This window comes from Mobula birostris, chromosome 17, assembly GCF_030028105.1.
Source record: "Mobula birostris isolate sMobBir1 chromosome 17, sMobBir1.hap1, whole genome shotgun sequence".
In the NCBI taxonomy this organism is placed as follows: Eukaryota; Metazoa; Chordata; class Chondrichthyes; order Myliobatiformes; family Myliobatidae; genus Mobula; species Mobula birostris.
This window is the reverse complement of record NC_092386.1, coordinates 48,544,737-48,571,127: the sequence shown is the minus strand read 5'-3', so window position 1 is coordinate 48,571,127 and position 26,391 is coordinate 48,544,737. Positions and strand designations below refer to the sequence as shown.

The following is a 26,391-nucleotide window of genomic DNA, read 5'->3' as shown; positions in this document are numbered from 1 at the left end:
ATAATCCTGTCTAATCCACTGTTTACAGCATCTGAAGTTAATTCATCAGCAATTTTTTTCTTTTTTTTGGCTCTGGTAAGTTCCCAACCCATGTCATTGGTGAAGTATTGTGCCTTTCAAAATGAACTTATGCACTTTTAAGTATTTCATATTCCAAATTAAGAATTTGAATATTGAAATCAGGTTGACCCACGACTGCATCATCACAATTCAGCACCATACTGAGTGATATCCCCCCCCACCCCGCCATCGCATTTTATTTAACTTGTCCAGGAAACATGAGATTTATGGCTATGCCTTTGTTTTAGAGGTGATCCACTATTTGCATTGAGTACTTAGTATTTCACAATATAATTTATTTTGTTAAATGATAAGTTTACATTATATTGCTGACTGTAGGTGGCTAGTAAAATAAAAAAACAGTGATTATTCAGGTACAGAGGAGGGTCAGATGCAGACAACAACAAGTGTGGTTGGGGTCTGTGATCGAAGCTGTGTATCTACCTGCTCCAACTAGTTTAATCAGTTCATGAGCAGCCGCTGCTCCTTCCCAGCCGTTTGATGCTGATTGGCAAGAGGATGTATCCAACACAGAGACAGCACGGTGGAGGAGAGGTAGAGCTGCTCATCATAGCACCTGAAACCCAGGTTCATCCCAGCCACAGTGCAGTTTTTGTGGAGTTTGCACATCTTCCCTGTGACTGCAAGGGTTTCCTTCCACATCCCAAACACACCTTGATTGGTTAATTAATTGGCCATTGTTAGTGACCCCTGGTGTGTAGTGAGTAGTAGAATCTAGGGAAAAAAGAGTGCTGATATTGGAAGAATAATTATGGAATTAATTTAGGATTATCTCCCCATGACTCCATTACGCAGCAGAATGGTGCTCAGGAGTACTGGCAATTCAATGAGGTGGTGGCTGACAATCAACCAACTCGTGGGTTTGTATCAGATTATCACACATTTTGAACCCTTATCAAATGTGCATCTTAAAGTTTTTTTTTCATATTAAAGCCATAAGGTGTCAAGACAGGAATGGGTGACTTAGCCTATTTTGCCATTCAGAATCAGAATCAGGTTTATTATTACCAAAAATATGTTGTGAAATTTGTTGTTTTGCAGTAGCAGTGCAGTCCAAAACATAAAAAAAATATGTTGCAATAAGGAGTATTTTAAAAATAAATAGTGCAAAAAGAGAACAAAATACTGAGGTAATATTCATGGGCCATTCAGAAATCTGATGGTGGAGAGGAAAGAAGCTGTTTCTAAAACGTTAAGGGTGTGTCTTCAGGCCCCTGTACCTCCTCCCTGATGGTACTAATGAGAAGAGGGCATGTCTTGGATGGTGAGGGTCCTTAATGATGGATGCTGCCTTCGTGAGGCAGCGTCTTTTGAAGATGTCCTTAATGGTGGAGAGCTAGTTCACATCATTCCGTGTAAACGCTAGAGAAATGGAAAGTCCACTCCTCCTCCACGTTCCTATGTAAATCTTTTAAGAGAACAAAGTAAATTCTGCAGACGTAAGTTCTCTCCTGTTCACAGATATACCAATAAGGAACTTTGGTTTAATGTACTGGCTGTTTATATTCTGCTTACACTTCTAGTTCATGCTGCAACTTCTAGTTGCTTCTTACCTAAATGACCTAAAGTAAGATGAGTATTGATACATTTGTGACATTTTTAGCTTTATGTTAGATCATGGAAAAACAATTTATTGATGAAAATCGCTTTCATTTTACATCATTACCTATCAAACAACTATTTACAGAGGAACATAAATATGAAGTCATGCATTCATGGCGGAACCATGGTCAGCAATCTTAGTGTCAAACTTAATCCTGAGATGAGCTTCGAACCTTATAAAGGCTGTCTGTATATGTAGGTTTATAGCTTACACTAGTTAAATTCTCAATAGTTTATCAATTTCTGTTACTTTGAACTCACAAGTTACACATTGTCTGCTGAAAAACCCATCCCTGGTCTTTAAAGGTTTTCCCATCTTCCTCTTTATTTCATTATATTCCATATTAATAGTTCTGTTTGTTATCATTATACCTATGACAAAAATTGAATGCACAGAAAAATATGACATTGCTGGTGATCATTTACCTTAAAACCAACAGCATGCCATTTTACGCAACTGTATAAGACGTAGTTATCGTTTTATTTGTAGAATAACTACTTTTTTTTATTTACAGTATTACCATAATTTATTTCTGCTTGAACACTAAAAAAGGTAAGATCACAGTTACATTAACCTCATCACACAGTCAGTTTAGCTTATTTAGGTCCGTGGGTTTCTCAGTCAGAGGCAGGAAGTTTATCTCTAACCCAAAATGTTTTAAAATAACCTGGATGATTGATAACCTGACAGTTCTAAAACATTCCATTACCCTTAAAAATAAATTCACATGTGCAACAAGTTAGATGGCTATCAATCAGAATGATGCATAAATACAATATTAATCAACTGAACTAAAAATCATTGAAATGGTTCAATATTTAATAGAAAACCTAATTTTCTCAATAGCAATGTTAACTGATCATTCATAACAGTGAATTATTTTACATAATTATCGCATTGAGAACATTAACAAGCATTAATGAAATAGAGAAAAAGGGCCTGTAATGTCTATATAGCTTAAGTGCTGTCAGGATTAATTGCAATTTAAAAATGTAAACTGAAAACTGAATACACGTAATTATATTCTGCACATTGTCTTTTATCAACTAAGGATATATTACTCCGTTATACAAATAAACCTCAAGAAGGAATTATGGCTTACATAAGAGTTGGCTTCAAAATTCTCATAAATTAAGGATTTTAATGACAATGAATATAATATGAAAAATAGTCACTTAATGAAGCATACCCAAAGTTTTCTGAACTGCAGTAAAGACTATTTCCAAGGAATGGTGCATTTTTGTATTTATCATTTATTTTTAAAGATACGAACATAAAGTTTTCTCACGGTTATTGGATTAATTTGCCAAAAATATAACTTTTTCAAGATGTAGCCCTATTGGTGGAATTTTTAGTCATGCCTTATGCTACTTCTGAAATATTTGCTCTGTAACTTGTGGCAAAATCTTCCCATCTAGATAATGTGTCATAGCTTCAGTCAAACAAATGTGACTCATAGCCCTACAGCTTTCCAGAAAAGTAGAGTGTTGAAGTGTTGGGAAATTTTGCGATGAAGGGAATAGATAGCTTTTCCTGCAGTTGCAACCAAGAGTTCAGAATTGGAATGTGAACATTTAGTGTCAAGTTGAAAGGCATCAAATTGGTGAAAAAAAACTTCTAGAAATGAAGGAAGAGGAGACAAATGTTTACACTTTTTTTGAATCCAATAAGACAACGGGATAGGGATTTGAGAAATTGGTGAAGGAGCTAGCTGTAGCCATTGATTTGACATCAAGTAACATGCTGCTCCGACGATTCATATGCTGAAAATCAGAAAAAAAAATAGAAATTATTGGAAATATTCAACAGGTGAGAGAGTATCAATGAGAAAAGAGCATCTGTGGAGAGAGATTAATGTTTTGTTTCAGTGAGTTTCGTCAAACCATTTCAAAGTTAAGTCATTGACTTGAAAATTTTGTCCTATTCCCAAATGTTGTTTCAGTTCAAATAATGTCTGCAATATATTAAACTACCCACTTGGTGGCAGTAGTTGCCTTACTCATAGAGTTTGTGTGTTCAATTATAGAGAACAGTAGGTGTAGTGCCTGTGCTCTCAGGACTAGATTTTTAAAGAGGGGTAATACTTTGTCACATTGAGAGGTGAAATGGTGTTCAGTGTAACATTGTGATGGAGCAATGATTGTTTCTACTTCACAGCTTCAGGGATCCAAGTTTAGTCCTAACCTCGGGTGCTTTAAGTGTGAATTTGTACATTTTCACCATCATCACATTGGCTTCCTTAACATTTTCCAGTATTCTCCTACATCCCAAAGATGTTAATGCAAGTTATAAGTACGTGAGGGAAAAAGATAAAATTCGGGGATATAGAAGAATAATGACAGGAGAATGGAGCAAATGGATTTGCTCCTTGGAAGCCTGCATGGGTCTATAGGGCAGAATGGCCTCCATCTGTATTTTTTAAAGGATAAGATAGTTATCATTTTCTGAAGCATTAGTTGCTCATTTCAATATGTCAAGTGGTTATTTATCAAACAGCCTATGGCATTCTCCAAAAAACACCCTCTGATTGATACACCCTCTGATTAATAACTTCATCGAAGTTGAACCAACCTTATTTATCAACAAAGTCAACCAAAACAGTAAAACACCAAACTATGTATTTTGTAAAACAGAACTTTTGCAATAGGCTATCCATGGTACAATACAATACAGATACAAATTGCCCCAGTGTGGCGCTCAGAGATTGGCTGATATTCTCCATTCTTTACCATGCGACAGATTTTACCAACAGCAGACAACCTTCCTCGAAAAATATTCCCTGTCTACTCAGTGCCTGCTTTTGCTTGCTGTTCAGTGGCAGTCAGCTAAATTAAAGTATCTAGGGGTGTATCCTTGAATGTTCCACGAACCCATGAACACTCCCTTGCTATTTCTCTTTCACCTATTTTGTTACTTTCAGTAATTCCTATGTCTTAAGAACATAAGAAATAGGAGCAGGAGTAGTCCATCTGGCCCACCAAGCCTGCTTCACCATTAAATAAGATCATGGCAGATCTGGCCATGGACTCATCTCCATCTACCTGCTTTTTCCCCATAATCCTTTAATTCCCCTACTGTGCAAAACCCTTGGTTCACCGATAAGTTGAGAAAGTTAACTAAGAAAGAAGAAAGGTAAAACGATAGGATAATGAATGCAACAAAGTCCTACACCGCTTAATTCAAAGAAAATGTAAGGAAGCGAAAGAGAATTGGATGAATGAACAGTGTGAAGAAATTGAGCAGTACGAACGAAGTCATGATTATAGAGGCCTTCACCAAAAGGTAAAGGATATGACGAAATTAAGGAAGACCGTGCCATCAGCTGGGTGTATCGAAGATGGTAGTGGTAATCCATGCTATGAAAAAGAAGAGATCATGGACAGATGGGTTGAGTACATCTCGAAATTATTTGAAGATAGCAGGATTGAGGATTTGCCACAATTAAATCAAATGGCTAATCAACCTAAAATATTGATATCAAAAATGGACAGTGGATTTCGAGTCTAAAAGTCAGAAAGGCAGCCGGTGAAGATAAGGTTTCTACTGAAATTCTGAAATCACTTGGTCCGAAGGGAAAAACGAACCGTTTAGCGATATTAAGCAACAGTTATGTGACAGGAAATCTTCCGGAGGACTTTCTCAAATTGGTATTTATCGCCTTACCAAAAAAGCCAAGGACGATAAAATGTAATGAACACAGGATGATAAGCATAATGTCTCACTGCGTCAAGTTACTGTTGAAAATAGTGTTCAGCAGAATGAAAGGTACAATCAGTGATGAAACTGGAGAAACGCAGTTTGGTTTTCATAAAGGCTCAGGAACAAGGGAAGGGATATTCGCGTTGAGAAACATCATGGAGAGATGTATTGAGGCACAAAAGACCATCTACTTATGTTTTATTGACCATGAAAAGGCTTTTGATAAAGTAAGACATGAGAAAGTAATAGATGTGCTGAACAAGTACCATCTGGAATGGGAGAATGTGCAAATAATAAGGAACTTGTATTGGAAACAGAAAGTAGAGGTCACGGTAGAAAATGAGCTATCACCATGGGCATGTATTAAACGAGGCGTAAGGCAAGGCTGTGTTGGCTGGCCGGATTTGTTCAACCTCTATGGAGAATGGATTTTTCGGAAATGTGACCATCAGGAGACAGGTATTCCAATCGGAGGCCGGAAGGTGGATAACATCAGGTATGCGGACAACACCGTGTTGTTAGCTGACAGCAAAAGTGAACTGCAAATTATGCTGGATAAAGTGAATGAGAAAAGCTTTGAATACGGACATGAAGGCAACCCTAAGAAAACAAAATCGATGGTGGTAAGCAAAACAAACACTAAAGACTCATTCATGATGGTATCGTTACAAGTGAATGGACAAGACATGGAACAGGTGTGAAACTGTGAGTATCTTGGCAGTTGTCTGACAGATGATGGGAGATGTGAAGTTGAGATCAGAAGGAGAATAGGTATGGCTAAGACCCTGTTCATGAAGCTAAAAGATCTACTATGCAATCAGAAGGTAGACATCCAAAGTAGAATCCACTTCCTTGAGTGTTACATATGGTCAGTACTGAGGTATGGATCAGAAACATGGACCCTGAAGAAGGATGACATGAAATGAATTAATGCTTTTGAAATGTGGTGCTATCAACAAATGTTGAAGGTCAGCTGGGTAGAGAAAGTTTCAAATGAGAGGGTTTTGTCCGAAGTTGATAGACCATGGATACTGCTGGAGAAGATCATGAAGTTAAAACTTGCTTATTGTGGACAGGTTACGCGGAGAGATAACATCTTGTCGGGCTTGCTATATGGAAAGGTGGAGGGAAAGAAAGGAAGAGGAAGGCAAGGAACAACGTGGTTGGATAACATCAAGGATGGGACCAAGCTGGACAAGACTAGGGATGTCGTGGACAAGTGTCGGGACAGAGCGTTGTGGAGGGAAATCGTCTGCCAACTGGAAATTCCAGATGCGACCTAACGACGATGACGACTGCAAAAATTTATCCAACCTTGTCTTGCACAGTCCTGCTAAAAATACCAAATTTCACAAAATGTTGGTGATAATGAATCTGATTTTGATTGTCTTTATGGGTCTGTGAGAAAGCCTGGGTTATAGAGTAATAAATGATGGGCTGTGATTGAAAGGATTACCCACAGACTCAATAGGCTAAATAATTGTCTGCCATGTTGTAAGAAATGAAAATAGGAGCACAATTGAATAGCAGATTTTGTAGGTTTATTCTGTCTTGGATCATTTTTTATCATTACTCAATAGTTAATTTTGCAGCAAAATAATCACTTTGAATGTTGCTGAGTGGGACCTTTGGACAAATGTACCACAGTAACTGAAATTTCTTCGCCTGATCCTCATTAATGTTTGGTGGTTTAATTAGTGTTGCTCTTTTGAGTTCAAGTGCAGTGGTAAATGGTGTGGATGTGCAACTCTCCTTGGACATGCCATTTATTCATTAGGAAGTCAGTGTTGCAGAATAAACACATTCTGGTGTACTCTTACTGCAGTTAGAATAACTGTCATGATCTACAAAAAATTTTCAGATTTTTTTTAGGCCCCTGAAAGTGTAATCTTTTGTGTATCGAAAATGTGCCTTTTTTGTGCAAATGGTAAGCGTTATGATTTCCATGAGATTCATTTTCTATCAAAACCAGAAAGTTTTCAGACGCTGGAAATCCAAAGCAACACACAAAAATGCTGGAGGAACTCAGCAGGTCAGGCAGCCTCTATAGGAATGAATTGATAGTCGACGTTTCAGTCCGAGACCCTCCTTCAGGACTGAGAAGGAATTGAGAAGAATAATAAAGGTGGGGGGAGGGAAAAGAGGCTAGCTGGAAGGTGATAGGTGAAGCCAGGTGGGTGGTAAAGGTCAAGGGCTAAAAAAGAAATCTGACAGGGCAGAAGAGTGAACCATAGAAAAAGGGAAGGAGAATGGGAGCCAGGAGGAAATGATCGGTATTTTCTATTGCTGCCCAGCCACTGATAGCCAATAATAGTTACCACTGTGGCCTCTCATGTCAGGGATCGGACCTCATTTGCTAACCATCCTCTCAAATCTTATAAGTGACTTATATTGATGTTCATCCTTTTCAAGTAGAAAGGTTGCAGAGGCATGGAAAAACTGTCCAGAAGTGGACTGGGAAGTAAAAATAAATGAGGTAGTGGAGATACTATTATGTGTACAATTGTAGTTCAGTGTTTTTATTTACATAGTGGAAAAGTTCTCTCCAGTGTATAAATGCGTACCTGCTTACTCTACTAGTTAATATTAACAAAGAAGATGATGCAAAACAGATTTTTGAACCAATGTATTGCAGTAGAAATTACATGTCCAAAAGTCACCAGACAGACTTTTAGCACAAAACATTCTTAAAAAAACAAAGAACTTTTTAGTGCATTTCAATAAAGATTGCTTTCCAGTTGTTTGTGATAATTTTTACATTTGAGACGATGTTTACTAACTCTATTTTTAAAAAAACTGAAAACCTACCAGAAATTTGACTTCATTAAGTATTCTCTTACATTTTGTTAACCTGGTCACAGAAGCATTTAAGAGACTGGAATTTACAATAAACATCCACAAAATAAAGATTGTTTACCAATCTGCCCCTTTGCATACACCCATATCCTGACAGAAAGTTATTGGAAGCTTAGAAAACGTGAATCACTTTCTATATCACAGAAGGCATCTGTCAGCGAGGAAAGATATTGATGAAATTCATCTTTTCCTCTCGTGAAAAGATGGTTGTAGGTCGGGACCTCAAACCTGGTACAAAACCTCTAGGCATTAGTAATCTCTGTTTTCCTTATTTTTCTGAGACGTGAACAACCTATACCCCAAAGCACTAGAGAGAGGTACTGCAAACTTTGTCTGCACAATATCCTTCAAGTCTGTTGGCACGAAAAGAAAATCAATCTCAGCAATTTCTCCCAGACCAACATCCTTGGAAATTAATAGTTGATTACACTCAGACGACTCCAATGGATGGGGTAGAACCACCAAACATCCAAAACAGATATTCTACTCTATTGTGGTGAGAGATCATCAGGAGAACAGAAGAAGTAATAAAAGGATACTGTCAAACCCTCTGACAACATGTAACCTACCCACTGACTCATGGGAAAATTTAGCCCATGAATACCCAAAATGGTGAGGTAGTATCAGAATAGCATTAAGAACGTAGTGTCCTTGATTTGGGAGCTTGCTGATGAATTATGTAATGGATGTAAATATTCACCATGGTCCAACCTTACCATGGACCCTCCCTCCCCCCCCCATCTCACCTGTGCATCTCCTGTCTATCTTGTGGAGGAATATGCAAATTCCTCACTGGTCTCAGACCCCCCACAGAGCTGTCCCATGGGACTGCCTAAGAGATTGCATGCCAGTCCAGTTAAAATAATAAAACTATCTGTATGTCTCCTTTATTAATTATAAAAATTTTTAAAGTTCAAAGTTGCCTTGGACATGAATATACTTGAGATTTTGATAGGAGGCAGAGAATAGTGGCAGTTGGATGTCTTTCTAACTGGAAGTCTGTAAAAAGTTATGTACCACAGGGAGCAGTGCTGGAACCTTAATTATTCTCTAACATGGATGAGAACGTAGGTGGCAACAAAAAATATTATTAAAGAAGGTTGTCTGAGGATACAGCAGAATGTAGATCAACTGGACAGTTGAGTGGAATGTTGGCAGATGGAATTTAATCCGGACAAATGTGAGGTAAATTTCACTTAGACAAGTGAAATTCTGGTAGGACATATTTGGTAAATGGCAGAAACCTTTGCAGCTGTGATGCTCACAGGAACCTTGGGCTTTCTGGAAGTGACAATGCAGGTGGTGGATAGGCAGTGAAGAGGATATTCAACATGCTTACCCTTGCAGACTGGGGCATTGAATATAAGAGTTAGGATGTCATGTGGCAGCTGTACAATCCTTTTGGAGTATTGTGTCACTTCTGGTCATCACTACAGGAAGAATGCGGAAGCAATAGAGAGGGTTCACCGAGCTGTTATCTGGTATGAAGGCCTGTAGTTGTAAAGAGAGATTAGGTAGTCTGGGTTTATTATCACAGGAATGTAGGAGACCTAGAGGTGGATTTAGAGGTTATAAAAGTATGAGGGGTGTAGATAGGATAGATAGAGTCTTTTTCACAAGACAGTGGAGTCTAGAACTCAAGGGCATGAGCTTAAGGTGAGCGGGCAAAAATTTAAGGGAGATCTGAGAGCATGTTTTCCCACATTTTAGAACGAGCTGCCAGATGATGTAGTGTAGACAGATATAATTACAACTTTTAAAAGGCGCTTGGATAGATAGCAAAGGTGTAAATGGTACAGGCCTAAAATGGGAATATGGCATTATCATAAGTATGGATGAAGTTTGCATTTCTTTAATTCTATGATTTCATATTTCTGTGCAATTCACATCTAACTAATGAAATATGGAATATACAGGGATGTATAGCATCTCTGGGTAAAGGGACTTGTTGTGTCCAATCTGGGGCAGCTTACTCACCTTTAATCCTCACCAGACACTCAATTCTCACTTGTGGCTTCAAGTAGCTGTTTGCATGTGACAGCAGCCTGGTATAGCTCTTCGAGAGGCAGGCTAAAGCACATGAGGAGAGCCAGTGGGCCTCATACCCAGTGAGATAAGGACATGCCTGTCCTAACACGTGAAGTCAGCTCCGGCTGACTGGGTGGATAGGAAAGTGAGATATAGTGGCCAGGAAGGCAGTTCTGCAACGTTCCTTGGAGAGCGAAGGGCATGACAAGGCACAGAAGAAGTCATGGTCATCCACTGCAACCAAGGAAGACCCCAGTTATGATGACTACTCATACCACTGGACCCAAATTTCCGAGATTGAGAGAGTGGACTGCTCCAGTGTAACAGCTTTTCCACTTTAAAACCTTCCTGTTCAGGTTTCCCGTCATCGTCAGTCTCACTAGGTATGAGGCCCACTGGCTATCCTCACGTGCTTTAGCCTGCCTCTCGAAGAGGTCATCGTCAGATACGGTGGACAACCACCACCAATGTAGTAAGACATTTTTCAGCCAGTAGAAAGAGTGGATCGCTGTTGAAATGCAATTGACAAATATTAAATGGAATTCCAAGGATTTTTGATAAAATGCTACATCAAAATGTTATGAGAATTCTGTCATTATGATTGAAGACCATAGAATTAAAAGTGCTGTAACAGCAAGGTGGAAAAGCAGCTGTACAATAGGAATAGAAATAGGGGTGAAAGGTTGTTTCTCAGATCGGATGGAATTTACACCGTGGAGTTCCCCAGTGTGTAAGCGGGCCATTGCTTTCTGTAATATATATTTATGAGTATGATGGGTGTTTCGGAAATGATTTCTAAATTTGCTGATGACATCAAACTTGATGGCATAGTGAACTGTGACAAGGATAGTATTAGACTTCAAGGTGATTATAGACAGGCAGGTGCAATGGGCGGATGAAATTTAAGAGAAATGTGAAGTTTGATATTTTGGTTGTAAGTATGAGAGGAGACAATGTAAACCTGATACAAAGTTCTAAAAGGGATAAAGAACAGACTGACCTGGAGGGTTTTTGTGCATAGGTCATTGGAACTGGCAAAACAATTGAAAAAACATCCAGTATCCTGATGAATGTTGATAAAATGTTGCTTTGAACACAATTGCAATATTATGTACAGTTCTGATTCTCACACTTCAGAAAGTACATAAGGAATTTGGAGAGACTGCAAAAAAGATTTACTGAAAAGATTTTAGTGCAAATGGAATTTAGTTATGTGAGTAGACTGGTGAAACCTAAGGTTGTTCCCCTTAGATTGAAGGAATACTTGAGGAGATAAAGAGCTATGTCAAATTGTGAAGGGTATGGGCAGAGTAGCTAAAGTGTAACGGTTCCCATTGGCCGAGATGTTGAGAAATGATGGAGATAGAATGAAATTAGTTGGCAAAAATTAACAAAAGTGACAGATGAAAAAAGATTACACTGGTTCAGGTGTGGAATGCACTGTCAGGGATAGTAGTAAGAATAGATTTAATTATAGCATTCAAAAGGGAGCTGGAGAGGTATCTAAAACAAAACAATTTGCAGGGCCACGAAAAGGTGGGGGAAGCTGGTGTTGTTGAACAGTTGGCTTAATGGTTTCCTTTCAAAATGTAACCATTCAATGACGGGCAGTTTTTATATCAAACTCACTTACATTCGGTACAGTTGACAATGGCTAATTTTGGCCAATCCTTTTGTGAGGAACTGGGGGAGATTTGCATCTTTACTTCACTCCTTCCCCCTCCTGGTTTCAACGATCACCTTGTGTTTCCCCCTCCATTCCCCCCACCTTTTAAATCTACTCATCTTTTCTCCAATCCTACTGAAGGGTGTCGGCCCAAAACGTAGTCTGTACTCCTTTCCATAGATGCTGCCTGTCCTTCTGAGTTCCTCCAGCATTTTGTGTGTGTTGCTTGCATCATGTGTGTTGCCTGTCAGATGAAGTGTTAAAGCAGGGCTTCCTCTGCTCTCAATTTTGGACATCAAAACTCATAGATTATCTCAACGATTACCAGTATTGTTTTCAATAGTTATTATTCAATGTGCACCATCAAAAACGGTCATTCTATTCCTGTTTGACCTTGTCTGTACTAATTGGCTTCACATCACCTTCCCTACATCTCACAAGTACATCATTGGTTACAAGGTATTTTTAGATTGTTTTGAAAGAGATATATAAAGCACCACATAAATCCAAGGTTTCTTGTAGATAACAAAATAGCATTCATTCGTGGATACTGTTATGTTTCTCTGTTTTGTCAGTGCCTGCACAAAGATGAATCTCAAGGTTTTCAGTGTATACGTACTTTGGGGCACCACGGTAGTGTAGCGGTTAGCACAACACTATTACAGCTCAGGGCGTTAGAGTTTGGAGTTCAATCCCAATGACCTCTGTAAGGAGTTTCTTTGTCCTCCCTGTGGAAAGTGCAGGTTTCATCCAGGCATTCTGGTTTCCTCCCACAGCCCAAAGGAGTACCGTTTAGTATGTTAATGGGTCATTGTATGTACATTGACCTGTGATTAGGCTAGGGTAAAATCAGCGGTTGCTGGTAGCATGGCTCAAAGGGTCAGGAGAGCCTGGTCTGTGCTGCATCTCTAAATAAGATTCATATTGATCCCAGCATCATCCAGTGACAACCGGAAATAATTTTACTGCAGAAGTGAAGTAATTCCAACACTTGTATCACCAAAGAGTAAAACTCCGACAAACAAGGAAAATTATCCCATTCTTGCACTAAAGAATTCTGTAAAAAGTTGCAGAACAGATATATTTCTGTGTAAAATTAACTTTTCTTAACCAAAACACTGACAGGAAGACTCCTTTTGATTCGTTAGGCTTGAGTTGCCGTCTGTTGGCTTCTGTCACAACAAAGTGGCACCAATATGAAGTTCAGTAAAGAAGGGCTTTGCAGTCATGAAATATCTATTACACCCTTTTGACATAATTACAGAAATACACCACTCTGCCTGTTATGTTGTGTGAGGGTTTCCATGGAAGTCACATCTGAGTACTGAGAAACTGTATTGTAGGTTAAATGAGCAGAAAGTATTACATTATTTTAACCACGTGCAGAAAACTGACAGGCAGGAATGTATAAGGTGAGCAGTCAAACGTCAGGATAGCTGAAAGACAGAAACAAATATTTTTGTCACCTGATCCTACTTTGTCCCTCTCCTGGGTGGTTAATAAATAGGGAAGCATCCAGCCTTTATTCATACTTCAATTTGGGGAGGGAGGTTGGTGAAAGTGGGGATAGATGCGGTTGAAAACGCATACACGAGGAAATCTGCAGATGCTAGAAATTAAAACAACACACACAAAATGCTGGTGGAATGCAGCAGGCCAGGCAGCATCAGTTGGAAGAGTTTTGGGCCGAGATGTCGACTGTACCTCTTCCAATAGATGCTGCCTGGCCTGCTGCGTACCACCAGTATTTTGTGATAGATAGGGTTGACCGAGTAAAGATAAAATGCGAGCAGCAGTTTCCCTCCCCGTAGAGTAGGCAAGACATACAGTTACGTTTAGATTATAAAATTAATTCTAAAACTTATAATAACCTTTGTACAGGGTTTGTTAGTGACTTGTTAATAAAACAAGTCCAAGATCGAGGAAAAATATGATTGAATGTTGCAAAGAATAAATGTTGCCATAATCTGTAGAATGCAGCATTTATTTTTAATTTTGTAACAATGATTGCTCTGAGAAATGCATTACATGACATGGTTTATGAGGCATTGCTGAATATCCTATTAATACCTCCTGTGTTTTAGCCTTTCATTTTCGTAGTGGGTGATGGCGCAAGTATGTGTTGTCAGTTGTCAACTGTTCAGAGTATTGAACAATCTATATTTAAACTCTAATTATTTGTTAGTTCCTAGAATTAAAATTAATCTTTCCCATATTGCTTATTACCAGAATTCTTTCAATTTGGCAGATCTAAACTTTATAATGCCATTTCTAGCCTTCAGATACTTAAGATATCAGTAAACAACATTGTTTTTGGATAACTGAATTCCTACTTTAACATACGCTTGCTTTGAGCATCAATATAAAAAATGCTGCTTTGAACATTGAATTTTTGGGTTTTTTTTTGCTGTGGATAGCATTATGTTGTGAAGTGGTTTTCCTACCACAACATAAAGCTCAACAACTGAATCCTGAATCACTGGAACTAAAATCACTTGGTTATTGCACAGTGGCCAGATGATGGCAGACTTGTGCTGCTTTAAGGTTGTTTGGTGTCACCACAGAAGTATTGCATGTGTCGCAGACAGTATGCTCTTTGTTGATAACAGTGAGTGCAGCCATTGTTCATCACTCGATGCACCAGCTGTCGAGACTAAACTGTGCTTATTCCACTCCATGGATCTGACCACACCGACATCAAGTTATTGGTGGCCTATAACCCGGAGCACATGTTTCACTTGTCTATCATTTCATTCTGGCCTTTCTAACTGTTGAAATAAAGATTATGAATACCAAAATGTCATTGAACCTTCCTAATATTTTTTCCCAGTTTTGACGTGATAAAATGTAATGGTGTGGTATAGAAGCTGTGTATAATTATTTTGAATAAAATGTAGAAAATGAATCACGACTCCCTTATTGATATCTGCTCAGTTCCCCTGCATACAAATTTTGCAGCATGTGAAATGGTGTAAAATAAGAAGTTGAAAGTTTCTTCTTAAAGTGCATGTTTTGGATCAAATTTCATGCACATTTCTATTTCTGATGCAAGTCTGAAGCAAAGGTTGATTATTTCTAGTTAAACTATATTTAATGATGTTGCCTGACTTTTTATATGCTCGTTAATAGTAATTTTCTGTAGAAATTATACTATATTATTTGTTTTGATGCAAGGAGGTGTCATTTGCAAGGTCTAGCCTGGACCTAAACCTTCAGCACCTCCAGGCGCCAGGTCTACACGTGCTGCCACAGGAGCCCCCGTTTCCCCTTCCTCCACCACTGTTCTGCAATTCCATGTCTTGCAGGTCCCACTGTCAGCTCTTGGGTCCTCAGAGACTCCATCTTCCTCCCAACCCACCTTCCCTGAAAACCCCAATCCTCCCTTCTCCTCAGACACTACCAACTCTCTCTAATCCTAGCTCTCATCCATGCCAGGTCTTCACTATTTCCTCTGACCTTCCCCTCTCTGAGTGACAACTTTCTGTCCTCAATAACGGTCCCACCTTTGTAACCCTGCGCCCACCATGATGCTGAGCTCTTCTTTCACTGCCTCCGCCTCTGTGCCGACTTCCTTGGTAAGGACTCTCCAACCCACACTGATGACCCCTTTTCACGTCTTCAACCTTCCTCCTCTTCCTGGACACCCCGCTCTGATCTTCTGCCTGCTCTGGATCTTTTCATTGCCTACTCCCATCAACTGCCAGTGACCTCATGGTTGCCTTACTTCATACCTCCCATTTCTACCTCCTACCCAAGATTTCAAACATGCCTGTCCACATCGACCCATTGTTTCTGCTTGTTCCTGCCCCACTGAACTTATATCTGCATACCTCAGTTTTGCTTAACTACAATTTGTTGGAGAAAACAAAAGTTAAAACTCTTTCTAGTTACTCACATTCCAGTTCAGCTTTTGATACTCACATGCAAGGTACATTGTTGTGCTCTTCTTCGGAAATCAGCAGTCTAACTTAGGTCTGGAATTTCCAGTTCACTGTTAGGTACCCTCATTTATCCTTATTATTCCTTTGTCTTGTGCTATTTATTTTTTGTAAGTTATTATAATTTCCTATCTTTGTACTGTACTGCTACTGCAAAACAACAAATTTCACGTTGTATAAGACAACGGTAATAAACATGAAAAATGAATGCATTGTATGATGAGGATACTGCTGGGATTAGAATTTCCCTAAACTCACCCTATCCCTTCTCCATCTTTGTGTAGACGGTTCATGTGGATAGCGGTCCTCATTTTTCCCTCCTCCACTTTAATACAACATTGTGATGTGTTCAAGTCAAAGTGCTGCCGGAATGGCAAGCAGTTTTCTCTTTCTGGCCTAGTCAGTGCCCAGCAAGTCCAGTAAAAGGCCTAATTGCAATGTCAGATCTATGAGCTAGACACATTGATTGGGGAAATGTTCTTTGTGTTACGTTAAGGAATTTTATTAATACCCGATCAGTAAATATGATTGTTCATCATACACAAATGGTACACCCTTAGGTGCATTTCCTCAAGCTTACCAGAGTGCTATTGCCTATATTTTAAGGCCCTAAACTAGCCTATGCTTTCACCGGTATCCGACAGTGAAAGTACCAGAATAATTGATTGTTCTTCTATGCAGTAAGTACCTTTTCCAAGAAATGGTGTTACGCTGAAGTATTGCTGTCACTTTCTCGTAATGAGACTGCACTACATTCTATTGACCTTTCAAAGTCTCCACATGAAACCCTCCTACACCAACCTCTTGCTTCCATCCATCTGGTGATATGCTTTACCCATTCCCCATCAGCTCTCCACTGTCCCCAATCTTCCCTTCGATGTTCATACCCCTCCCATCATTCCAGTTGTTTCTCTTGCACACCCTGTTCTTCACCCAATATCTTTTCACCCCACTAATCCAATTTTCCCTTAAGTTTTTTTTCTCATTAATTATTTTCCTCCATGCTTCTCTCTTCAAACTCCTAATCACAAAGCTACATTAAAGTGGGGGAGGGTGAATAGAGGGTTGCTGTCCACTTGAGCACTCTGTATAGAGAGAGATAGAGAGAAATAGAGAAAGGATGGAGTTCCTGTAAGGAAATTTCCCAGAAATGGCACCATCTGCTGGTTTTATACCCCACCTTCTCCACTGAGAACTTCTTGGCACCTCTCTGATCCCAAAACCCTACCATATTCATGTCTCCCTATCTTTGATCCCCTTCTCCCTCCGAGTCCTCAGAGTCATAGAGAGATACAACATGTAAACAGGCCCTCCAGCCACTGAGGCTCACCGACCGCATAGTATCTATTATTTTCACATTAATGACATTTTTATTTTCCCCCACCTTCTCATCAACAGCCTTCAATTCTATCGTTCACCTAATTCCTAGAGGCAAAAATACAGTGGCCAATTAACATACCAGCCCACATGTCTTTGAGACGTGGGAGGAAACTGGAGAACCCAGGGGAACACACAGTCACAGGGAGGATGCACAAACTTCATTCCCTCCTCCCTATCCTAACCCCTCTCCTATCTTTTCTCTGACTTCTACGGGTCTGTTCTGCACTTCCCTAACCTTTCCCCTCCTTCACGGTGGGTGTTGCAGAGCCAAGCCTGTCATGTGGTTTTTGTGGCCATGCATGTGCAAGGCCTGGATTTGCTGAATCTAAGGCTCACAGCACTTTGAATATTGCAAGCAATGCAGTTTTATTTCATGCACTGAAGAATTTATAGCCCATTATTTTTTAATAGTGGCACAGTTTTGGTCTATGTACAAATTTGAGGTGAGAATTTATCTCATCATCAGGAATGCAGAGCGGTGATGGGTTGATTTCGTGACTCATAGCAGTAACGAGAATCAAAATGGTTTGTGACAACTAAGAATAGTAAAGGTGGGCTTATCTGTATCCGGGGAAAAAATCAAAGACGTTAAATGCCCAGTCAGAGATACTTCATCTAAACTGAGAAAATAGAAGTAGGCCCTCTTCCCTAATTGTGGCAAGAGATTTCTGTTTGAAAGAGCCATCTGTCATTTATTTCTTCACCACTCATTGGCCTATTATACTGTATGCTTCCAGTATTTTGCTTGCATTGTTATCCTGTGAGTGCCTAAGTGAAGTTGATCTTGGACAAGAAGTTATTTGCTGTTTTACCCTCTACTAAGTGTTAGTGTCGGAGGATTTCAGTCATGGGGGCTATGACACCGAAGCAGGCCCATTTGCACATTGATTTTGTGCTGACTCTCAGCTACCCTCTTACAATGTCTTGTTTTCTACACATCACTTTCCCATTAACTGTACCCTGGATTCTACCACCCAGCCTCACACAGATACAGTACTTAGATTGGCCAGTTAACCTAAACATCTGTGGGATGTGGCGGGAAATCAGAGAACCCAGGGAAAATTCATGCAGTCACAGATTGATCCTGGGTTTCTGGGTGTGTGCAAACATTGATGGAAAAGTTATGTGGAAAAGTAATAGATGCTGGCAGTTTTTTAGTGCCTGCTCAACACAAGTACCGAAGAATATTATCATTGTTAGTTGAGTATCTGTTATTCAGATCAGTCTATTATGTGAAGTTACTATGGTTTGGCTGTATCGTGTGTGGGTATGGGTGCGTGCATATGCATGTGTTAATGCATGTGTGTGAGAACTGATGTAAAATTACCAAAGCCAAGAACCCAGGTTACTACAGTGATTTTTTTTGACCGAACAGACATATCATCGCCTTCACAAAGTTCTTTGTCAGCAATAAACTATTCAATGTTTCCTAGAAATAGGTGTTACTCTACATCCTGTGATATTTTTACACTTTATATGGTAAGAACTTACAGTTTGTCATCTGTGAATTTAAGATGGAGCCGTGTTAGTTGCTTTGAAAGGAAAATGTCTTTGTTGTGTGGAAGTTTTGAAAGCATTTTTAGCTCTGCTGGGGGAATCCTTAACAGTTCGATTCCATCAGCTGCAAATTATGCAACTGATTACCTCAAGTTTTTGAAATGCTATTGGAATGTAAGTGGGCTGACCAGAAATGAAAATCTGTTGCCTCTTTTAGTTGACTCATCAGTTAATATCATAAAAGGAAGATATTTTTGTGTGAAGTTTCATCAGTGCTTGTAATGGGCAGATTTTGTTCATCTGTCGGTCATTAGGCCACTACAGGAAACGTATTCCAATAGCAGAGCATGCAAGGAAATTCTGTAAGTCCTGGATCAGGACTAAGTTTAGGTCTGGGAGTGAACAATTTGGAGAGGAGTTGATGCGAGGTTGGATTGCTCTAAGCGCCAAGCCGATCTGGTGGGATCGAGACTGGCTTCGGGCTGTGAGCCCCAAACGTGTCGCTGCGCTGGGATCTGGGTCCTAGAGTGAGGCAGTACCATACACGGTGCTTGAACAATCTTAACATCGGCCCAGATAGACTGGAAAGCGTGAGTGTCAGGCTGACTTCACTTGCTCTCCCACAATGTTCATCCCTCTGTCTAGTACTGTTATCTCTGTGAGTTTCATGATGTTTTTGCCCTGCTAACATGATGAATTGAGATTGAGGCTTGAGCCTACTCCGGCTGCTCTGGGGAGCAGATCTAAGGACTGGTTCTGGTTCAGATCGCTGCCCTTTGCTTCTGTTGCTTCTCTTTTTTTATGGCCTAATTTTTAAATTGCCATCTTTGGGCTTCATGCTTGTGGCTGCCTGTAAGCAAACAAATCTCAAGATGTATAATTTATACATTCTTTGATAATAAATATACTTGATTCTTGAATCTTGAATCAAAAGGGAAATTAATTGAATTGACTTTATTTCTTATGTCCTTCACATACATGGAGTAAAAATCTTTACATTACGTCTCCGTCGAATGTGCAATATGCAAATTATAATAATTTGTAATAAATAGTATGTACAGTAAGATATCCAACAGAACGGTCATAGAAATACAATTGTGCATAGAATATAGCATAGAAATACAATTGTGTCAGCATGATTTAATCAGTCTGATTGCCTGGTGGAAGAAGCTGTCTCAGAGCCTGTTGGTCCTGACTTTAATACTGTGTTACTTTTTCCTGGATGATAGCAGCTGGAACAGTTTGTGGTTGGAGCTAGGAGTGAATGGATGGGAAGCTAGTAGGGTTGTGGATCAGGGGAGTAAGTAAAAAAGACATAACCTGAGCTACAGTGATGGAAGAGAATACAGAAATCATTGACTGTGGTCTGTTATTGCTGAGCCAGGGACTATAATGGTTCTTGGGGATGTACGTGAACTAGCCATGGATCAGTGATTTTTAATAGGAGTTTGGGGAAGGATCAGCATGTTGAATGTTGGAACTTTAGTTCGTGGTAGACCTGTGAATATCAGTCAGGTTTAGTGACTGGCTGTTGGCTGGTGTGACCCACAGACAGAGTTACCGTTTGCTGTTAGGTTAAGCTGGTGCTACACGAGGGGTGGGGGGGTGGTTGAGATTTGCTCAGTTTGATAGGGAGAAGAGTAGAATTAGTGGTAGAGAGGAATTCGTTGCTGGCACATCGTTCTGTGCATCTGATCGAGCATAAAAGACATTCAGCCTACCAGGAAGAGAATTTTCTTTTCGTACTGCTTTTATGGCAATAATTGAATTGCAAATTTAGTCTTATTTCCACTGGTCTGTATTAAATTCATGCTTTCTTTGAGTTGTATAGTTAGAACCCAAACAAACTTGACTGTCTGATGCTATTGTACTTTCCTGTGCTTTCAAAAATCAAATATGAGTTAAAGATGAAAAATCAAATGAAAGTGTAGTACAAAACAGTTAAAACAACAAAATGTTATCAAATATTTAATTAACCCATGTATTGAATTCATTATGCAGTTAGTTTTAGATCACTGGAGATATTTGTCAGCATATTGAAGTTACTTTTGCATGGGTGTAAAGTGTTGAATGGGGGCCTGCATAATAAAAATCATTGCCATCATCACCAATAAATCCATCAATCTTCCAATGCTTATGTTCACATATAAAATCCATGAGGGCAACTTTTCACTAACCTGATTATGGGGGCATGGTTACGTATATCTCAAATCTCTGTTGCTTCAAAATAAGCAGTCAAAATAAATTAATTTGGTCAGTCAATGAGTTACTTTCAAAAGACATGTATAGAACATAAAAATATTAACTCTCTCAAAATTATCTGAAATTACTGCCCATCCTAATTTCTAAATGGAAGTTCAGCTCAGAGGTGATTCTAGAATCTATGAACTCACTTTCAAGGACTCCCTAACTCATGTTCGCAGTATTATTTATTTACTTATTTATTATTATTTTCTCGTATTTGTAGATTGCCTCCTTTTGCACATTGATTTGTCAGTCTTTGTGTGTCATTATTCATTGATTGTATTGTATTTCTTTATTCTACTGTGAATGCCTACAAGAAAATGACATACCGTATTTTGATAAATAAATTTACTTTATACTTTGTGGGAAAGGTTGTTTAAAAGGGATTGATCTAGAAATATAGATGACTTCCAGTAAGTTCCCTCCATAACTGTATTGGAAATGAAACAGGAGTCCAAGATACAGGTTTCCCCCGCCATCCGAAGGTAGAGCGTTCCTATGAAATGATTCATAAGCCGGAACGTCGTAAAGCGAAGACACAATTACCATTTATTTATATGGGAAAATTTTGTGAGCGTTCGCAGACCCAAAAATAACCTACCAAATCGTGCCAAATAGCACATGAAACCTAAAATAACAGTAACATATAGTAAAAGCAGGAATGATATGATAAATACACAGCTTATATAAAGTAGAAATACTTTTCCACAATCATTGCCTGAACTGTTTTCCGTAGCGAAAATCTCACGCAAGCGTCGTTGGCAAAACCCGGCGCAAGCGCTCTCCAGTAACCTTTAAGCTATGAAGCTGCCAAATCATACCAAATAACACGAAAAAATACATAGCCGATATAAAGTAGAAATAACGTATGTACAGTGTAGTATCACTTACCAGAATTGGGACAGCGTCGAGCACACTGATGATGGTGTGTTAGGCTGAGTCGGAGGTTGGGGTGGTGCAGTGGCCCCACCCTCCGGGCAGCGACCCGATACATTGCCCCGAAGCATGCAGGGGTCCAGCGATAGCCAGGAGGAACACAGCACATCTTTAAGAAAAAAGCCGAAATAAACAAGCTAATTAATTAGGAGCCAGGTGTGCTGTGTGCCTCCAGCTACCGCTGCATTCTCCGCGAATCGGTATCTGTCCGCGGCCTGGCTGTTGGAGTGGTGGGACACTGGGGTGTCATCTCATCGTCGTCTGTTTCCATTAGAGCAGGCAGCTCATCTTCTTCTATCTCTGCCGGCCTCGATGTGGAAGGTCAAGATTCGTCGTCTGCTGTGGCTGATGTGGAAGGCTTGCTTGACTGCTGAGCCTCGCGCGTTTTTCTGTCATACAGTTCTTTGTAAGCACTCAAACCATCCTGCAAATATCCCCTAAACCTACGTACCCTTTCAAAATTAAAGTCGTACTTTATCATTACTCATTCGGTTTCGATTGTTATCCTTTCCTCTTCCAATTGCATCAGCTCTTCATCTATCAGTTCTTGGTCATTGGATGCCAAAACCTCTTCAGCATCATCTTCATCAGCTTCCACAAGCCAAACTCACTTTGTTCACCATGATCAAAACGCTTAATTATGTCTAGTTTTACGCTAAGTGTAACACCCTTGCGAGCTCTTTCAGGCTTTTCCGATACCATAGAACTCATCTTGCAAATGGCTGCTCACAGGCACATGTTTAAGCAATGCCGGCGAGAATGCCGTTCTGAATCCGGGGGGAGAGTGGCTGCTTAGGGTGCGCACTGCTTTTTATCGTGCGCTGATTTTTTTTCGCGCACTGCTTTTTTCGCGTGCTGCCTTTTTCGTAACAGTGAAAACACCTTCTGTTAGCGAAAACAGGGTACTAATGTAGGTCTTTCGTAACAGTGAGGTTTCGTAAAGCAAACGTTCAAAAAGCGGGGGAGGGACACCTGTAGTAGTCCTGTTGGAGACACAAAAATCTTTCACTGTTTCCAGGATCTTCAGCAGGAGATCCTAGTGAAATGTATTCATTCCACCTACCTATAGGTTCCCATACAACCCATTTTGTACAAATAAGTGGATGAGAAATGTTATTGCCTGCACTGAACCATCATGTGCTTAGGCCAGTTAGGTTCTAGGTAGCTGACTTTGTACGGAGCTATTGTACTGACGCATCTTCCTAACCAGAAAGGATCTTTGGCCCTAGATCCAAGTTAGACAACTTGCTGAAATGCAGTCATCCAAATAGACCATTGTTGCTATTGGACTGCTGAAAGATACTCCTGTGACAAGGTGACACGGTGAAACTGCCTGTCAAATATGTAAGGCATAATTCAAGGTATGCATCCAATGTCAGCCCATCTCACTGTAGCCACTTGGAATTCATAGAGTTATCAGCAGAGAATCAGCTCCTTCCGCTGAACTCATGCATGCCAATCAAGATGCCTATATAAGATAATTCCTCTGCTTCAACTTGGCCCATATGCCTCTCAATCTTTCCTTTTCCTATGCCTATCCAACTGTTTGTTGAACACTGTAGTTGTTCCTGCTTCTACCACCTGCTTTGGCAGTTCGTACAAGAAACCCACCATCCATTGGAAAAACTTACATCACAGATCCTGTTTAAGTCATTGCCTTGTCACCTGTACCATTTAGGTTTCAACTCCCCTACCCTAGGAAAAATACTATAACTATCCATGCTTGTCATAAATTTATAAACTTAAGTAAGGTTAACTTTCTTCATTTCAGGAAAAACAGTACCAGCCTGAACAATCTCTATCAATTAATAGTTCCAGCTGGAACGTTGCCAGACCATAACTCAGTAGAAGCTGATACTCTCTTCATTGCTGTTTCTGTAACAAATTTGTTTTACCAGTCAGGTTTGTTAGCCCTGAGCTGATCCCCTGAGCCTGGAGACCGGTGGACCACTCTTAGTCTGACATCTACCCTTTAACCTATTTGGCATGGGTGGCCCTAACAAGAGCCAAAGCACAAGCTCTGACTCCAGCCAACATAGCTCTCCAGGTGATCGAAACACACAAGCCTCCAAACCCTACAACAAGGTTGAAGTCCTCTTAGGGGACAAGCTGATAGGGATATGGTTAAATGACATAATGACTGACGTAATCAAGCTTCCCAGTCCCTCTGTCAAAATGCAGTACTTTTTACTGCATTCTTGAGATTGCATTATGTAAATACTGCAACTATTTCAACCTGTTATGAGCTATCTGGAAATTAACCAAGTAGTGCCAATATGTTGGGCAGGAGTTGTAAATTGTTTATGGAAATATTTTCTCAGGTCTGCATCCTCAGCAGAGAATGGGTTGAGCAGGTCGTCCTCTTCTGCTTTATGCTCAGAAATTAGCTGAGTCAGCTGGTGTACTGTAACCTTAAAATTATTCCCAAAAAGATCAAGTTATGTGGATATAAATGAACAGAAATTCCTAAGACGTATAGACACAGCTCTCCAAAGCAATTTGGTAAACCCAAAGGCAATGATTCCGAGAGATTTTACCCTCTCCTGCATCCAAAGAATTATTGCAATGCTTCCATTAGGAATTGGCACATCTATTTATATGTTTGCAATGATAATAGTGAGTGGTTAGGTAGGTAGCTGATAATGGCTGATTTGGGAAGACAGCCTAAAGTAGGTTTGCAATAATTCTGGCTCTACTTCTGGAGACCACTAGTTTATCCCAATTTTTTCCGAACGTTTCTACTTGCCACAATCACTATCAGCACATGAGCACCACAGGGCTGGGTGCTTAGCCTCCTGCTCTACTTACTTCAAACTTATGACTTTGAGGCTAAGTACAGCTTCAATGCTGTATTTAATGCTTGCTGACGACACTACTGTTGTGAGCCGAATCAAAGATGGTGACAAATCAGCATGTAGGAGGGAGATTGCAAATCTGGCTGAGTGGTGCCACAACAACCTCTCACTCAATGTCAGCAGAACTCAAGAGCTGATTATTGACTACAAGAGGAGGAAAATGGAGGCCCATGAGCCAGTCCTCATCGGGGATCAGAGGTGGAGAGAGTCAGAAACTTTAAATTCCTCGGTGTGTCCTGGGTCAAGCATGGACCTGTTATTGCAAAGAAGGAATAGCAGCGCTTCGACTTTCTTAGAAGTTTGCACAGATTCGGCATGTCATCTAAAACTTTGACAAACTTCCATTGATGCATGGTGAAGAGTACACTGACTGATTGCATCATGACCTTTTATGGGGACACCAATCCCATTGAACAGAAAAACCTACAAAAAGTAATGGATACAGCCTAGTCCCTCTCCACCACTGAGCTCATCTACTTGGAGTACTGTCGCATGAAAGCAGCATCCATCACCAAGGACACCCATCGTCCAGTCCATGCTCTCTTCTTGCTGCTGCCTTCGGGAAAGAGATATAGGAACCTCAAATCCAGGAACCCCTCAACCATTACCCCTCAATCATTGGCCTTTTGAACCAGAAAGGATAGCTTCACTCACCCCAACATTGAACTGATTCCACAACCTATAGACAGATTTTTAAGGATCTACAACTTATGTTCTTGATATTTATTGTTTGTTTATTTATCTGTTTTTGTACTTGCACATTTTCACATTGGCTGTTTGTCCATCTCTGCCGTGTATGATTTTTCATTGATGCTATTGTGCTTCTTTGTATTTCCTGTGAATGCCACATGAAAATAAATGTCAGGATAGTATATGGTAACATATACGGTATGTAATTTGATAATAAATTTACTTTAAGCTTTGAGCTTTGTTACTGCACTTCCCTGGCCTCCCTCACTCCTGACTCTCTCTGCATCAAGCCTTAAAAGACCACTGCTGGGATCCCAACAGTGATATTTCTTAACTGGTGAAGTCAGAATCAGAATCAGGTTTATTATCACCGGCATGTGACGTGAAATTTGTTAACTTAGCAGCAGCAATTCAATGCAATACATAATCTAGCAGAGAAAGAAGAAAAAATAATAAATGAAATAAAACATAATAAATAAACAAGTAAATCAATTATGTATATTGAATAGATTATTTTAAAATATGCAAAAACAGAAAAACTGTATATTTAGAAAAAAAGGTAGTGTCCGAAGCTTCAAAGTCCATTCAGGAATCGGATGGCAGAAGGGAAGAAGCTGTTCCTGAATCGCTGAGTGTGTGCCTTCAGGCTTCTGTATCTCCTACCTGATGGTAACAGTGAGAAAAGGGCAGGCCCTGGGTGCTGGAGGTCCTTAATAATAATGGATGCTGCCTTTCTGAGACTCTGCTCCCTAAGGATGTCCTGGGTACCTTGTAGGCTAGTGCCCAAGATGGAGCTGATTAGATTTACAACCTTCTGCAACTTCTTTCGGTCTGTTCAGTAGCCCCTCCATACCAAACAGTGATGCAGCCTGTCAGAATGCTTTCCACTGTACAACTATAGACGTTTTTGAGTGTATT

General features: G+C 39.9%; 1 protein-coding gene across 8 annotated transcripts in view; it reads left to right on the top strand.

Annotated features, from left to right (window-relative positions):
- LOC140211665 (guanine nucleotide-binding protein G(I)/G(S)/G(O) subunit gamma-7-like) overlaps positions 1-26,391 on the top strand; it is a 267,308-nt gene that overhangs the window by 68,693 nt on the left and 172,224 nt on the right. For 7 of the 8 annotated variants that reach the window (XM_072281687.1, XM_072281686.1, XM_072281684.1 and 4 more), the window contains one exon: positions 2,199-2,236. The exons of the other annotated variant lie outside the window; for it this stretch is intronic. The gene's annotated coding sequence lies outside the window, so the exon portion shown is untranslated. The remainder of the gene's footprint in view (positions 1-2,198; positions 2,237-26,391) is intronic. 8 annotated transcript variants of the gene reach the window in all.